Below are 18,863 nucleotides of genomic sequence, written 5' to 3'. Positions count from 1 at the left end.
CGGTCCTAAACAAACGGTTTTTAACCCCTTTCCGCGACGGCATTTGGAACCATCACCAAGTGAGTGTGGGCGATAGGGGGATCCTTCCCACACGACCCAGAAACCGTCGGGGATAGGGCCCCTACAGTACTCCTACTCGTTTCTGCTTGCATTTCCATCCCAGTCGGTATTCTGTGATGCTATGTTTACGATGCGCGGCCCATCACAAACGGTTCACTATTATAGAACGTGTATGATGCGCGGCCCATCACAAACGGTTCGCCATTAAGAAGATTAGCTAATCATCATATGAGTCGAGTGTCAGACAGGATTACGAAACGTCGGACCGTCGTAACATCGTCATACACGACAACTATCACACACGCTATCCTGTGGTGCAACGTTTATGATGCATACTTCATCAGAAATAGTTCATGGTTGCGAATCGTGTACGATAAGGCAACTAACACGAATAGTTAGTTTGCCCTCACCATTTGTGATATGCTCACATCGCACACGCTTTGCAAACGGCAACTGTGTGCATGCTTGCACACGTTTCCTCTCTATGAACCGTCTAGGATTATGGTGCATATCGCAAACGTTTGTGTTTTACCAACCGTGGGTGCTATAACAACCTGGAGAGCGTAATTTCACCGTAATTTAATTGCTGCTTTTCCAAATTGTACCAGATTTGGATTTGAATTTGAATTTGAATGTATGCTACACTTTATTCATATCCACCAGGTTCAAACAACCAATGCATTATTCGATTCATAGGTACATATGTTCAAGAATTACATAAGAACCAAATAAAGAATGATGAACCACAGTTGTATACTTGTACTATTAAAGACAGAAAAGAAAGAGACGAAATATATTCTGGTTGCTGAACAAGGTGAAGCGGAATGCCCATATTGTGTCCTCCTCCATGCAGAAGGCACGCACGACTCTAGTCCAACCCCTTGTGATGGCCGACCGCCCATCCTTCACGGTCTTCATGAAAACATCTAGATAATCATCGTGTTCTGGTGAAATACTTTAACCTTTGCATGCCCACCAATCATGTAGTTTGTGAGGTAATCTTGAGTAAACTACTTTGGCAACCACTGCAAAGGAAAAACATTCAGACATTGTCATCTAACACAACTCATTATGGGCAGTAAAAAGAAGGCTGCAGAGTTCTTACTTACCATCCTGCAGTTCGCTGTTGTCTTGGATAAAGTTATAACAAATAGTTTAATTGCCATCTTTGGACCCATTTTACTAACAATCTTTATCAGCTTCCTCACTTGATGTTGGTTCATCGATATCTCATTGCCCCATACGCAGAAAGGGTCGAAGCGCGGATCTTTACCAATGACATATGTACCTAAAAGCACCAAGTTAATATTAGAAGCTAAACATCAATTGCACAATGATGTAGTACAACACTCTTTTATAATATGTCTATATACATCCGTATGTGTTAGTCCATTTGAAATCTCTAAAAAGACAAATATTTAGGAACGGAGGGAGTATCTTATAACATCCAATATACTCACATATTAGATGAATTAACATATTATATTATGGGCCGGAAGGAGTTAAGTGCATTCTTACAAATTATCGGGTGATTAACTGCTGTTTTATCCATGGGTTACAGTTAGTTTGAGCTAGTTCTGGCTCAAATAGCCCTAAAGTATATCTAAACATGAGGGCTAGTTTGAGCTAGTTGCATCTATAACCCACCCAAAAAAACTATCCAACCCAAGAGGTGCTAATTGGAGCTAGTTCTCCTAGTGCATTTGTTGTCAATCTAACCCTGCCATCCAAACAACTCTTTGGATGGAGTTAGTTCAGGGTTAGTAATGAGCTAGAAACTAACTCTAACCTCTAGCTAAGTTGAGTATCAAAATAGGGCTGTGTTGTTGTTGTTGCCGCTGCTCTTCTACGTATATCTAGACATCATTAGAACAATAATGTAACACTCTTCCTTGTTGCTATGTAGCCTAGGATTGCATATTTAGACATTAAGTACAGTGCATGTTGCTATGTAGCCTCAGATACATTACATATGGCCCTAGTTAACCTACCGAAAAATGGGTTGCAGATATATTCAGATAAAAGTCCGATTCACCGATTAGTCCCTTATCAGGCGCCGGCCTATATGGTACCAGCTACCGATATCCTGAACAGTGAGCAGATATAAGCCATGGGATGAAACTAACCTCGATGGAAAACAGCAGTCGTTCCCAAAATTGTCCTGTATAGGTAAATCGAGAAGCATGTTAAGCACAACAGGCTAAACATCAACCAAAATTATACATGGCAGACAAAATAATCTCCAAAAGATAGCTTCAGTGTGCAGGTTTAAGCACGCTAGTAAAGCAAAACAAGTGGAAAGGTGTGCTAACTGCAATAGGCCTAACATTTAACAACAAGCAAACATAGTCATTCAAACTGGTATTGTGCCGGTCTAAGTACACTGGTCATTGTTAAATAAAAATGGAAAGGCATGTTAACTACAAGATGCAGCAACCAAATGTAGTCATTCATAGTGGTATTGTTGAAACTGGTACTGATGAAATTGAACTGCACAGTTCATACTTGCACATATAGAACATCACGTTGTGAATAACTGGAATAAACAAGGCATACTACGAACAACCAAAGATAACATTTGAAACTGGACATATGCTAACTACAAACAACCAAACAATAAAAAACTTTACAAGAGGCATATGCTAGCTATAACAGGCTTAACAGCAAGCAAATATATGCATTCCTATCGGTATGTTTAAAACTGGATTGATGAAATGTACTGCACAGTAAATAATTGCACATATAGAGCATCACATTGTGAACAACTAAAATAAACAAGGCATACTGCAAACAACCAGATATAGCAATTAAAACTAGACATATTCTCACTAGACTACAAAAGGGACTTGACAAAACAAATCATGGGTTTCCCCCGGTCAAGAGGCACGGCAAAACAAATCATGGTTTTCCTCACTTGTCACAGATGGGCTCGTTTCCGTGGGAAGAGCATGGACCCTGGATGCGCTCCATGTTTTCGCAGATGGGGTCCTTCCCCTTGGAAGAGCACGACTATAGGGTGCCCTCCCTGATGTCGCAGACGGGCGCTTTCCCCTTGGAAGAGCAGATGGGCTCTTTCCCCTTGGAAGAGCCGGAGAGGGTGCCCTCCTCGTGGTCGCTGTCGATGAGGTCTGACTTGGAAGCTGTGGATCCCAAGCCAGTGTCGCAGAACCTGTCCTTCAGAAATGACAAAAGGGGCTCGATGGCGATGTAGAATGGCAAATTGTTGACAGCGAGCGAGAGGAGATCAGCGGCGGGGCCATGGATGAGACCGACGGCGGTTGAACCCGAGGTTTGGGGGTGGGCCACTTAACCTGTGACACAGCCCGCCTCAGGCCATCGCTGTCGATGACCTCGATGTTGTAGCCGGCGGCCGAGACATGTCCGCATACTCTAGCCCACTGCTTGAGTGCCTGCCGCCAGTAATGGTCGTCAGCTTCCTCGGTGACGTCGGGAGAAGAGACCGCTATACACCTCTTTTGGGCCAGTCGCTCCTCGAGCTCCACGGGAAGCATAGCCGGGCTTAGGTTGCAACGCTCTGGAGTGGGGGATGGGGATTTGTGGGAAAGGGGGATTTGTGATGGATGAGATCGATGGCCGCCTTCAGAGAAGACGGTAAAAAGTTGGTGCTCGTGAACTTCCAGGCCTCCCATGAGATTATCCTTCCTCCGTTGGATTATATAGAGTTTTACCATCGCGGTCCAAGTCATCTAGATTACCACGTCAGTTGGACGGACCTTGTTTTGCAGAAGATTGTAATCTGCCAAGTGCCCACACGACATGCAAATTACGCAGACTTCAAGCTAATTGCCTTTTTCCACCGCGGACTCGCCTATCTTTACGCCGGTGCCTTCTTTAGCTGGAAACAACTCAGCTCGTAGTGGATCATTGTCAAAGCTGATACACACTTATGTGATGCTATTGAACACAATGGCATCATCTACGCGATCGACAAAGCATATGGCACCACGTATTGCTGGGACGGCGCGTGTAAGTTGTTTCTGTCTCATGTTAATGATGACGCCATGGCACTGTTTGAACTTTTTGTGATGATTGGCATATCCCTGTTTGAGAAGAATTTGAGTAGAACTATGGCAATGTATTAGAGACGCTGTAAATCAGCTATATTTGGAATGAGTTAATTCATGCGATTGTGACCATGTCATTACAGCCAATTTGTACCCCTGAATAATCAAACGGATAGGAATATATGGATATTCTCCTTATTTCACAGTAATCTATATACTACTACTAAATATGAGTGTGTATCAATGGCCATGTTAGTTTCTTCATTTTCATGATGTAGAAACATGCACCACACTGTTGGTTTCATCTAACCATACATTAGGGAAGTAAATGTGCATATGGAGAACTCGATATTTGGAAGTAGTGAAATCCTGTAATGCTTACCATGTGTACATACCTATATTCGCCCTTCAGCAATCAATGGCTAGAATAATATCCTCACAAATTTTTGCCCACAAAACACGAGTATCTAACAATGCATGGTCTGTTAGTTACCTTAAAGAATTGGTTTGTGAGGACAGAACATGATTAATAACATGCATGACATGGTAGTTTCCTGTGAAGAATCGATTGCGAGATAACATGAGTATAACCATGCATGGCACTTCTATATTTTCGAACCCAGTATACATTTCCCTGTATTTTCCTCCTAGTTCCAACATGGACATATCAATGTTGTTTCTTGCATTATCCTACTCATACTCTGAACAATGTTGATCTTACATTAACAATGTCTGTCCTTTTTGATATGATGTAGTGTCCTTATAGTTACTGCCCTTTGTAATCACACCACCTTTGCCAAAAACAGGGAAGCACAACTGGTTCCTCGCTCGATCAGACGATGGCAAAAGACTGATGATCATTCGGACACATGAGCCGGAAAAGTTATATTGCAAAAACCCCACTGTATACAAGCACCGTGAAATACATGAGTATCCGGACAGTGGCTGTTACGTCTATGAGCAGGATACCAGCTTGTTAGGGCCTTCAGGATTTTTTAGTTGGAGGCGGGTAAACAGCCTTGGTTCACACTCTCTGTTTCTTGGACTCAATTATCTTATTAACCAGGAGATCACCGTTGGCAAGGACCTTGATGGCAGAGAGGCTCTATTTGCTATGGAAAACTGTCTACACAGCGAGCCTTAGGAGTTCGGGAGCAAACTCCCCTGATTGTCAACGATACAGCCTGCAGCCAAAAGAAGGTGAGAATGACAAAGGCATCCGGATTAACTTTGATCCTTGGATGTCTCAATTACGACAGGCAGTGATGTGGTTCAAGCCTTCAGGTTGATAGGTAATTCGGCTGTTGCGTCGAAAGGGTGGAGTACTAGTGTCTCCGGATCATTGGTCGCTGAAGCGGCACTGCAAATTATGATGGTGTTGGATCATCTCTTCAAATGACTTTGTTGTCTTTGCTGCTTGTTCTGGATGGGTAGTTCTTTCTTTTGTTATGCATATTCCTTGTCATTTGGTCATCCTCGTCTATGTCACTCTTACTATGTAATAGTTGCCTCTGGTTAGAATGTCATTCTCGTCTGGATCACGAGAGTCTGAGCGCTGCAGATGGGTGCGTTTTGGTGGTGTAGCAAGACTTCTTATGAACTATCACGTCTTGCTGTTTATGTCAGTAGTAGTCACTATTCAGTGTTTGAATGTTGTATATATCGTTGTTTCGGACTGTTTATTGTCACTACTGGTGGGCTAAATGAGGGCATCACCATTCTCCAGTGTTCAGAGTGTATCTCCTTTTTTCAAGTTATATAATTTGAGCTCAGTGTCTTTTCGATGATGTACACTTGTTTGGGCCAGTGAGGTGTCGTTGAATATGGGCCGAGTAGTAACACAATGCCAAACTGGTCAATTATGACTCTCAGGCCGGGCTCTGAAAAGATCCTCAAAAAAAAGGCCGGGCTCTCCAAAAAAGAAAGAATAAGGACTCTTAGGCCGACATGTGGGCGCCACCAGTGCTTTTGTGCGCTTGCGCGCCAAGAGCATATAGACGCGTGTTCGAAATTCATGCTACCTTTTCATCCCCAATCTTCCGCCCCTCCCCCACCTCTGGAATCTCGATTCCTACTCCGGTTCCCCCAAATGCCCCTCCTGTACTCCCTGTACTCAAGTGCACTATCATGTCGCCGGTCAACGCGGATCTCCAAGCCGGAGATCCTGAGGTCCGTCCTGCCTTCGGTCGCTGCGTGCTGTCGCTCAACAGTGGCATGGCGGCGCTTGACAACCAGTTTGCCGGCAAAGTGCTGATGGTAACCATCAACGGCGACCGGCCTCCCGTCTCGTCGGACGACCTTGTCAAAGCTCTTGGCATTGCGCACGACATCCAAATAAGTGACTTGCTCGTCGAAGTATGTCCGCCACCGGCTGATTTCTTCGTCAGGTTCCGGACAACTTTCGATTGCAGTCGTGTGTTCGAATCTTCCCGGCATTTGTTCTGCGATGGCACGTTGGTGTGCTTTGATCGGTGGCACCCAGGATGGGGCTCGGTGCCCTCTGAGCTTGAGTTTTTAACAAAGCTTACCTTCCACGGCATGCCTCAACGTGCTTGGAACAGCGAGTCCATGAATGAGCTTATCAACGACCTTGGAGGTGAGCTCGTAAGTATGTTTGTTCCTCCAGACAGCTGGGCTCTAACGGTTATGGCATGGATGAAGAAGCCGTCCGCCATACCGAAGGTGATTGGTGTTGAGATACCGGTGCAGGAACCGGGGTTGTACTATTCGTCGCCACCAAGGCCGACGCGGACCACGTTAGGGATGTACCTGTATCGAGTGTTCGTGCATGTCGAAGAAGTGGTCAATCCATCAATCGAAGTCCTGCCGCCGCCGCTGGTGCCAGGGTCCGTCGACGATGTCCATTATAGGAGTCAACGTCAGACTTTCCCCATGTTGCTTGGAACGATGGATGGCACGGGGCCTACTCCATCGCGCGGCGGAGGCCACTGCTTCTTTGGGAGAAGAGGCAGGGCTGGCTGCCTGGATGTGCTCTAATTTGAGGTAACAACTAAATCTTGTCAGATACTGGTTAAATCCGAGCTATGGGTGTGAAGCACTGATGTGCCAGTACATTTGATTGTGACCTGTTCTAATTTTGTACCTGAACTTTTTTTAGAAAGGGTTGTACGTCAACTTAATGTGCTAGCAGAACTTATTGTGTTCTCTGTCTGTTTTCTTTGCACAGCATTCAAGATATTTCCCCGTCATTGATAAAGACGATGAACCGTTATGTACGAGTTCGTTGGTTTCAACATAGCCCTACCCGTAGCGATCCACTGCTTCCATCCTGATTGTGCCGCCTGCGTGAATTTTTTGTATGCAAGTTCAGTGTGCTATGATGTTCTATATGATTGCATCAACTATTTAAGTTTTTACTGACATCAGCAATGCATATGGCTGAAAGATGTATTTACGAGCTTCGACCGATGGGTCTCTCTCTCTCTCGCTCTCTCTCTCTCTCTCTCTCTCACACACACACACACACGCACACACGCACAAGTGGGACCCATTGAATTATTTCTTTGCTCGTGACAGCTTTTAATTAGGTTCCACTGTAATCTAACTTTTTTCTTAAGTTATTAATTGAGCTCAGTGACTTCAAAAAGTTGTACAGAAGCCTTGTTTGGGCCTTTCCGGCGTCGCTGAATGTGGGCTGAGTAGCCATGTTAGGTTGTACTGTACTACACAGGCCTTTTTTTTAACATCAGCAATGCAACTGGCCCGACAGTTGTACACAATATCCGGGTCAACTTGTTATTCTCCGCCCCGCTGGGCTGCAAACTTTCCTAAGGGGTATGCATTAGGCTTAACAAGAAAATGGACTTTAAGAAATAATAAATGGGATGTAATTATAATAACCGGGCAGTAACTATAAAAATGCACCAAACGCATAATTAGTTTAAAAAACATATTATTTTTGGAATTTCAAAATTTTAATTTCATTACTTGTTGCGCGTGCAATATTTCGTTGGATTTTAACGTAATACAACTTTATTTTGAAATTATATTTAATTTGACTAGAAATTTCGGACAAAAATATTTCGGATCCCATAAAAATGTGGGAATTTTTTTAATTCTGTTTTGAGCGGTTTGTTGAAATTATTAATCGTTGTCCTAGCTAGAAAATGGGTTGTACTTTTAACAAACTGTAAATGGGTTGTAGTAAATTCCATTAGAATTAAAAAATGGGCTGTACATTCTTACAAATCGCAAATGGGCTATATGTTCTCTGCCACACACTTGTGGGCCTTCTAAGTTGACGTGTCCCTAAAAAAACTAAGTTGACGCGTATGCAAGGCTTTGTCAACAACACACGGTTCTGGCAGCTGTGGCCGTTGGATGTCCATCCAACGGATGTCGTGCTTCTTCTTCAATCTCGGATATTCTTGCTTCAGCCGCCCAAAAAATGATTCCTCCCCCTGACATCTGGGGCGCACCGTTTCGGAGGCTGACCTGTGGGCCTACTAAGTTGACGCGTACCAAGGGTTTTGTCAACTTAGTCAATATAAACGATTCTAGCTGCAGTGACCATACGATGTCCATCCAATGGCCGTAGTGCTTTTTCAACCTCTCGTCTTCTTGCTCCAGCCGCCCAAAGCAGCGCCGGTGGTGCCGCGTGCTCCTGCCTCCCGTGGCCGGCTGTGATGCCGCGGAGGCCTCACCGTCCCCTACTACTCCCACCGCTGGCCAGGCCATCCCTCTACTCACCCACACCCCCTGTTATTCTGCGGCGACGGCATCCTCACGCCGCAGCCGAACCAGTGAACCCTCGTACTCCTCTCCGCGCGGGCTTCCACTGCTGCATCTTCCCCGGCTCCGTGTCGTTCCCTTCCCAGGCCTCGCCGTCGTCCACCGCCCTGGTGCTCTCGGCGCGGCGTGGTCAACGAACGGCTTCCATCGGACGTGGACTATACGTGGAGAGGCTGACAGCTGGGGCCACGGCCGCAGCAAGGAAGTGCCTCCTTATTACGCGGAAAATAATGATTCCTCCACCTGACAGCAGGGACCCACCGGATGGGCAATCGTATTTCACGAAAAATAACGTTTCCCCCTGACTTCTGGGACCTACCAGCTACATCTTCACACGCAAGGAAGTGCGTCCCGGCAAAAAAAATGATTCGCCCCCTGGCTGCTGGGACCCACCAGCTACATCTTCGCACGCAAGGAAGTTCCTGACGGTCGGGACCCACCTGATCGAAGCGTACGTAGCGTTGTCATCCTAGTCGCGAACGTCTATGTACATACTGGTCGATGTAGAGGCGCGCACGTAGCATGTACACGTACATACAGCGGCAGTGTGCAAGAAAGAAAATACGGCCACGTACGTACATACAGGCTGGGTATCGAATGCCTACTCGCGCATACATACGGCTAGGGCTCGTGTACATGGCTGGGTCGGAACGGAGAAACTGCGTCATTGTTGTGTTCATGGGGAGCCAACCGGCTGGGTCGGAACAGAATGCGTCGTCTTGTTCATCGGGAGGGCTTGGACGGAACAGCCGATAGAAACGAGGCATGGCGTACCGCAGAACGGAGGAAACGGCCTTGTGTTCGACCGACCACGGTCGAAATGGGATCCTGTTCATCGGGAGGGGTCTGGCGTACAGCAAAACGGAGGAAACGGACTTGTGTTGGACCTCCTACGGTCGAAATGGGGTCCTGTTGATCGGGAGGGGTGTGGCGTACCACAAAAAGGAGGAAACAGACTTGTGTTGGACTGCTACGGTCGAAACGGGGGTCCTGTTCATCGGGAGGGGTGTGGCGTACCGCAAAACGGGACTCCACGGGATACTGTTCATCTCAACCGTCGACCCCCTCCAGCCTCCACGGGCTACTTTTCATCCACTATCGACCTCCTCCAACCTCCACCTGCGACTGTTCATCCACGGGCTCCTGTTCATCTAGCCTCCACCGCGCGCTACTCCACTGGCTACTGTTCAACCAGCCCTCTCCACGGGCTCATGTTCAACCACCCCTCCACGGGCTACTGTTCATCCAACCCTCCACCATCTACTATTCATCCAGCCCTCCACGAGGTCGTCTTGTTCATCCAGCCCTCCACGGGGTCCTGTTCATCCAGCCCCAATCGGCTCGATCGATCGGGGTCCTATTCATCCAGAGGCAACACCACGGGGTCCTATTCATCCACTCCCACCGGGAACTGTTCATCCAAACCCCCCAGCAACGCTCACTGTTCATCTAGAGGCAGCATCGATTGGCTTCAGTTAGCAGCAGTAGCGAAGGAATCACTCGGGTTCAGTAACGTAGCTAGTGCAATCGCTCGGGTTCAGTTAGAACTCAATGCCTCGCTCGGGTTCAGTTAGACCCCAACGCCTCGCACACACTCGCGTACATGTACGAGAGAAACGCGCATCGCTCGGCCCCGACCACCCACCGTAACCGGGAACACCCCGATATTTTCCTCGCCCTCGCTTCTACCACGGTTTTTTCCGTCATGGACGACCCAAAGAATGTCATGCAGCTGCGTCTCCGGCCCGCCCAGGATGAAAAGCCCATTTTCTGTCATGTTTTTTTTGTCATAGAAGTAGGAGCCCACCACATCTATGATGATACCGGGTTTTGTCACAATTATCATCATAGAAGTGTCATCATTGATCTCTTAGCCGTGTGCGGTGCCCCCTCCACCATAATCCACCTCGGTCATATTGTCGTAGTGCTTAGGCGATGCCCTGCGCAGGTAGCTTCATCATCACCATCATCACGCCGTCGTGCTAACGAAGCTCTCCCTCGACACTCTGCTGGATCATGAGTTCGTGGGACGTCACCGAGCTGAACTTGTGTAGATCGTGGAGGTGTTGTACGTTTGGTACTAGGATTGGTCGATCGTGAAGATGTATGACTACATCAACCGCGTTGTCATAACGCTTCCGCTTACGGTCTACGAGGGTACGTGGACAACACTCTCCTCTCTCGTTGCTATGCATCACCATGATCTTGCGTGTGCGTAGGAATTTTTTTGAAATTACTACGTTCCCCAACAGTGGCATCCGAGCCAGGTTTATGCGTAGATGTTATATGCACGAGTAGAACACAAGTGAGTTGTGGGCGATAGTAGTCATACTTCTTACCAGCATGTCATACCTTGATTCAGCGGTATTGTTGGATGAAGCGGCCCGGACCGACATTACGCGTACTCTTACGCGAGACTGGTTCTACCGACGTGCTTCGCACACAGGTGGCTGGCGGGTGTCAGTTTCTCCAACTTTAGTTGAATCGAGTGTGGCTGCGCCCGGTCCTTGTTGAAGGTTAAAACAGCACATACTTGCCGAAATATCGTTGTGGTTTTGATGCGTAGGTAAGAACGGTTCTTGCTCCGCCCGTAGCAGCCACGTAAAACTTGCAACAACAAAGTAGAGGACGTCTAACTTGTTTTTGCAGGGCATGTTGTGATGTGATATGGTCAAGACATGATGCTAAATTTTATTGTATGAGATGATCATGTTTTGTAACAGAGTTATGGGCAAGTGGCTAGAGCCATATGGTTGTCTCTTTATTGTATGAAATGCAGTCGCCATGTAATTGCTTTATTTTATCACTAAGCGATAGCGATAGTCGTAGAAGCAATAGTTGGCAAGACGACAGCGATGCTACGATGGAGATCAAGATGTCCCGCCGGTGACGATGGTGATCATGACGGTGCTTTGGAGATGGAGATCAAAGGAACAAGATGATGATGGCCATATCATATCACTTATATTGATTGCATGTGATGTTTATCTTTTATATATCTTATTTTGCTTAGATCGACGGTAGCATTATAAGATGATCTCTCACTAAACTTCAAGGTACCAGTGTTCTCCCTGAGTATGCACCGTTGCGAAAGTTCGTCGTGCCGAGACACCACGTGATGATCAGGTGTGATAAGCTCTACGTTCACATACAACGGGTGCAAGCCAGTTTTGCACACGCATAATACTCGGGTTAAACTTGACGAGCCTAGCATATGCAGATATGGCCTCGGAACACTGAGACCGAAAGGTCGAGCGTGAATCATATCGTAGATATGATCAACATAGTGATGTTCACCATTGAAAACTTCTCCATCTCACGTGATGATCAGACATGGTATAGTTGATATGGATCACGTGATCACTTACATGATTAGAGGGATGTCTATCTAAGTGGGAGTTCTTAAGTAATATGATTAATTGAACTTTAAATTATCATGAACTTAGTCCTGGTAGTATTAGCATATCTATGTTGTAGATCAATAGCTCGCGTTTAGCTCCCCTGTTTTATTTTTGATATGTTCCTAGAGAAAACTAAGTTGAAAGATGTTAGTAGTAATGATGCGGATTGGATCCATGATCTGAGGATTATCCTCATTGCTGCACAGAAGAATTATGTCCTTGATGCACCGCTAGGTGACAGACCGATTGCAGGAGCAGATGCAGACGTTATGAACGTTTGGCAAGCTCGATATGATGACTACTTGATAGTTTAGTGCACCATGCTTTACGGCTTAGAATCGGGGCTTCAAAGACGTTTTGAACGCCACGGAGCATATGAGATGTTCCAAGAGTTGAAATTAGTATTTCATACTCATGCCCGTGTCGAGAGGTATGAGACCTCTGATAGTACTTTGCCTACAAGATGGAGGAGAATAGCTCAACTAGTGAGCATGTGCTCAGAATGTCCGAGTACTACAATCATTTGAATTAAGTGGGAGTTAATCTTCCAGATAAGATAGTGATTGACAGAGTTCTCTAGTCACTATCACCAAGTTACTAGAACTTCGTGATGAACTATAATATGCAAGGGATAATGGAAACGATTCCCAAGCTCTTTGTGATGCTGAAATCGACGAAGGTAGAAATCAAGAAAAGCATCAAGTGTTGATGGTTGACAAGACCACTAGTTTCAAGAAAAGGGCAAAGGGAAGAAAGGGGAACTTCAAGAAGAACGGCAAGCAAGTTGCTGCTCAAGTGAAGAAGCCCAAGTCTGGACCTAAGCCTGAGACTAAGTGCTTCTACTGCAAAGGGACTGGTCACGAAGCAGAACTGCCCCAAGTATTTGGCGGATAAGAAGGATGGCAAAGTGAACAAAGGTATATTTGATATACATGTTATTGATGTGTACTTTACTAGTGTTTATAGCAACCCTCAGTATTTGATACTAGTTCAGTTGCTAAGATTAGTAACTCGAAACGGGAGTTGCGGAATGAACAGAGACTAGTTAAGGGTGAAGTGATGATGTGTGTTGGAAGTAGTTCCAAGATTGATATGATCATCATCGCACACTCCCTATAGTTTCGGGATTAGTGTTGAACCTAAATAAATGTTATTTGGTGTTTGCGTTAAGCATGAATATGATTTGATCATGTTTATTGCAAAACGGTTATTCATTTAAAGTCAGAGAACAATTGTTGTTCTGTTTACATGAATAAAACCTTCAATGGTCATACACCCAAGGTGAATGGTTTATTGAATCTCGATCGTAGTGATACACATATTCATAATATTGAAGACAAAAGATGCAAAGTTAATAATGATAGTGCAACTTATTTGTGGCACTGCCGTTTAGGTCATATTGGTGTAAAGCGCATGAAGAAAATACATGATGATGGGCTTTTGGAATCACTTGATTATGAATCAGTTGATGCTTGCGAACCATGCCTCATGGGCAAGATGAATAAGACACCATTCTCCGGAACAATGGAGCGAGCAACAGATTTGTTGGAAATCATACATACTGATGTATGTGGTCCAATGAATATTGAAGCTCGCGGCGGGTATCGTTATTTTGTCACCTTCACAGATGATTTGAGCAGATATGGGTATATCTACTTGATGAAACATAAGTCTGAAACATTTGAAAAGTTCAAAGATTTTCAGAGTGAAGTGGAAAATCATCGTAACAAGAAAATAAAGTTTATACAATCTGATCATGGAGGAGAATATTTGAGTTACGAGTTTGGTCTTCATTTGAAACAATGCGGAATAGTTCCGCAACTCACGCCACCTGGAACACCACAGCATAATGGTGTGTCCGAACATCGTAACCGTACTTTATTAGATACGGTGCAATCTATGATGTCTCTTACCGATTTACCACTATCGTTTTGGGGTTATGCATTAGAGACAGGTGCATTCACGTTAAATAGGGCACCATCTAAATCCGTTGAGACGACACCATATGAACTTTGGTTTGGCAAGAAACCAAAGTTGTCATTTCTTAAACTTTGGGGTTGCGATGCTTATGTGAAAAAGTTTCATCCTGATAAGCTCAAACCCAAATCGGAGAAATGTGTCTTCATAGGATACCCAAAGGAGACAGTTAGGTACACCTTCTATCACAGATCCGAAGGCAAGACATTCGTTGCTAAGAATGGATCCTTTCTAGAGAAGGAGTTTCTCTCGAAAGAAGTGAGTGGGAGGAAAGTAGAACTTGATGAGGTAACTGTACCTGCTCCCTTATTAGAAAGTAGTTCATCACAGAAATCTGTTCCTGTGACTCCTACACCAATTAGTGAGGAAGCTAATGATGATGATCATGTAACTTCAGATCAACTTACTACCGAACCTCGTAGGTCAACCAGAGTGAGATCCGCACCAGAGTGGTATGGTAATCCTGTTCTGGAGGTCATGTTACTTGACCATGACGAACCTACGAACTATGAGAAAGCGATGATGAGCCCAGATTCCGCGAAATGGCTTGAGGCCATGAAATCTGAGATGGGATCCATGTATGAGAACAAAGTATGGACTTTGATTGACTTGCCCGATGATCGGTGAGCCATTGAGAATAAATGGATCTTCAAGAGGAAGACGGACGCTGATAGTAGTGTTACTATCTACAAAGCTCGACTTGTCGCAAAAGGTTTTCGACAAGTTCAAGGTGTTGACTATGATGAGATTTTCTCACTCGTAGCGATGCTTAAAGTCTGTCCGAATCATGTTAGCAATTGCCACATTTTATGAAAGCTGGCAAATCGATGTCAAAACTACATTCCTTAATGGATTTATTAAAGAAGAGTTGTATATGATGCAACCAGAAGGTTTTGTCAATCCTAAAGGTGCTACCAAAATGTGCAAGCTCCAGCGATCCATCTATGGACTGGTGCAAGCATCTCGAAGTTGGAATATATGCTTTGATAAGTTGATCAAAGCATAAAGTTTTATAAAGACTTGCGGTGAAGCCTGTATTTACAAGAAAGTGAGTGGGAGCACTACAGCCTTTCTGATCAGTATATGTGAATGACATATTGTTGATCGGAAATGATGTAGAATTTTCTGGAAAGCATAAAGGAGTGTTTGAAAGGAGTTTTTCAAAGAAAGACCTCGGTGAAGCTGCTTACATATTGAGCATCAAAAGATCTATAGAGATAGGTCAAGACGCTTGATAAGTTTTTTTTCAATGAGTACACACCTTGACAAGTTTTTGAAGTAAGTTCAAAATGGAACAATCAAAGAAGGAGTTCTTGCCTGTATTGCAAAGTGTGAAGTTGAGTAAGACTCAAAGCCCGACCACGGCAGAAGATAGAGAGAGAATGAAAGTCATTCCCTATGCCTCAGCCATAGGTTCTATAAGGTATGCCATGCTATGTACCAGACCTATTGTATACCCTGCCCTGAGTTTGTCAAAGGAGTACAATAGTGATCTAGGAGTAGATCACTGGACAGCGGTCAAAATTATCCTCAGAAGACTAAGGAAATATTTCTCGGTTATGGAGGTGATAAAGAGTTCATCGTAAAGAGTTACGTCGATGCAAGCTTTGACACCGATCTGGATGACTCTAAGTCACAATCCGGATACATATTAAAAGTGGGAGCAATTAGCTAGAGTAGCTCTGTGCAGAGCATTGTAGACATAGAAATTTGCGAAATACATACGGATCTGAATGTGGCAGACCTGTTGACTAAAGTTCTCTCACAGGAAAAACATGACCACACCTTAGTACTCTTTGGGTGTTAATCACATGGCGATGTGAACTAGATTACTCACTCTAGTAAACCCTTTGGGTGTTGGTCACATAGCGATATGAACTATGGGTGTTAATCACATGGTGATGTGAACTATTGATGTTAAATCACATGGCGATGTGAACTAGATTATTGACTCTAGTGCAAGTGGGAGACTGAAGGAAATATGCCCTAGAGGCAATAATAAAGTTGTTATTTATATTTCCTTATATCATGATAAATGTTTATTATTCATGCTAGAATTATATTAACCGGAAACTTAGTACATGTGTGAATACATATACAAACAGAGCGTCACTAGTATGCCTCTACTTGACTAGCTCGTTGAATCGAAGATGGTTAAGTTTCCTAGCCATAGACATGAGTTGTCATTTGATTAACGGGATCACATCATTAAAGAATGATGTGATTGACTTGACCCATTCTGTTAGCTTAGCACTTGATCATTTAGTATGTTGCTATTGCTTTATTCATGACTTATACATGTTCCTATGACTATGAGATTATGCAACTCCCGAATACCGGAGGAACACTTTGTGTGCTACCAAACGTCACAACGTAACTGGGTGATTATAAAGGTGCTCTACAGGTGTCTCCGATGGTACTTGTTGAGTTGGCATAGATCAAGATTAGGATTTGTCACTCCGATTGTTGGAGAGGTATCTCTCCGCCCTCTCGGTAATGCACATCACTATAAGACTTGCAAGCAATGTGACTAATGAGTTAGTTGCGGGATGATGTATTACAGAACGAGTAAAGAGACTTGCCGGTAACGAGATTGAACTAGGTATTGAGATACCGACGATCGAATCTCGGGCAAGTAACATACCGATGACAAAGGGAACAACGTATATTGTTATGCGGTTTGACCGATAAAGATCTTCGTAGAATATGTGGGAGCCAATATGAGCATCCAGTTTCCGCTATTGGTTATTGACCGGAAACGTGTCTCGGTCATGTCTACATAGTTCTCGAACCCGTAGGGTCCGCACGCTTAATGTTGTTCGGAGTCCCGGATATGATCACGGACATGACGGGGAATCTCAAAATGGTCGATACATAAAGATCGATATATTGGATGACTATGTTTGGACATCGGAATGGTTCCGGGTGAGTTCAGGCATTAACCGGAGTACCGGGGGATTACCGGAACCCCCCGGGGAGCATATGGGCCTTATTGGGCTTTAGGGGAGAGAGAGGGGCTGCCTAGGGCAGGCCGCGCGCCAAGGCCGAGTCCGAATTGGACTAGGGGGGAGGGGCGGCGCCCCCTCCTTCCTTCTCTTCTCTCTCCCCCTTCCTTCTCTCCTACTCCTACTACTTGGAAGGGGGAATCCTACTCCCGGTGGGAGTAGGACTCCCCAGGGTGCGCCATAGTAGAGGGCCGACCCTCCCCCTACTCCAATCCTTTATATACAGGGGAGGGGCACCCCATAGACACACAAGTTGATCATTGATCTCTTAGCCGTGTGCGGTGCCCCCCTCCACCATAATCCACCTCGGTCATATCGTCATAGTGCTTAGGCGAAGCCCTGCGCAGGTAGCTTCATCATCACCGTCATCACGCTGTCGTGCTGACGAAGCTCTCCCTCGACACTCTGCTGGATCGTGAGTTCGTGGGACGTCACCGAGCTGAACGTGTGCAGATCGCGGAGGTGTCGTACGTTCGGTACTAGGATCGATCGATTGTGAAGACGTACGACTACATCAACCGTGTTGTCATAACGCTTCCGCTTACGGTCTACGAGGGTACATGGACAACACTCTCGTCTCTCGTTGCTATGCATCACCATGATCTTGCGTGTGCGTAGGAATTTTTTTTGAAATTACTACGTTCCCCAACACGCACTCCGCCTCGCGCCCACGCTGCGCGTCGCCAAGTTCAGGAACTGCCATTTCCCGCCCCTTAATGATGCGCCCGCTCTTATTCTACCATGACTGAAGCACCTCGAGCTCATCGTTGTTTGCCTCTCAAAGGGTGACATGGAGCGCCTGCTCCGTGGCTGTACTGCACTCAAGTACCTTCGTCTTCAGGCGATCAATGGGTTGAGTACCTTCCACATCACCTCCATGACTCTCCAGACTATTTATGTGTGTTGCTGGTGCAGCAGGAAGACATCACAAGATGTGTACCACGGTATGGTCATTGAGGACACACCTGCACTTGAGAGATTACTTGTAGTTGATCAAGAAGGTCCAACAAGAATCAATGTCATTTCTGCCCCGAAATTGACAGTGGTGGGCTACTCGTCTGACAAATACTCCGAACTTGTTATTGGATCCACACCCATTCAGGTACAACAGCAGCCTTCTACCTCTCCTTCTAAAAATTAACATTATTTCTAATTTTGAAGATGCCTGTTCGTCTGTCATTCAGAAAATGATTTCGACAAGCTTGACCCCGAAACTGCGCACAGTGAAGGTCTTGGCACTAGAATCTATCGGCCCTGACCTGGAGCAAGTTGTCAGTTTCCTGAGATGCTTTCTGTGCCTGGAGAAGCTATATATCGAGGTGATGTTCCTTTCTTGTTAAATGTTAACCATAAGGGAGTTCAATTTGTGACACCTTTTTCCAAGTTTACAATGTCAATGTACTACGATTTCTAAAGGTTCTTTTGGAGGATTTCAGTACATACATGCCCCCCCCATATTGGTTGCTTGATCCATATGGTTACAATCAATAAGCATTTCTCCTTTGGATTCATCTGTACTAGTTTTCTTAGGGAACTTTTCATCCACTCCAACCTCTTGTGAAGAAGGCTACATTTTTCTAGAATGTAATCAAATGCCCATGTTAATCATGTCAAATCGAAGATGGCATGTTAGTGCATTTTAC

Source organism: Aegilops tauschii, chromosome 5 (assembly GCF_002575655.3).
Source record: "Aegilops tauschii subsp. strangulata cultivar AL8/78 chromosome 5, Aet v6.0, whole genome shotgun sequence".
Lineage (NCBI taxonomy): Eukaryota > Viridiplantae > Streptophyta > Magnoliopsida > Poales > Poaceae > Aegilops > Aegilops tauschii.
This window is presented reverse-complemented; position numbering follows the sequence as displayed.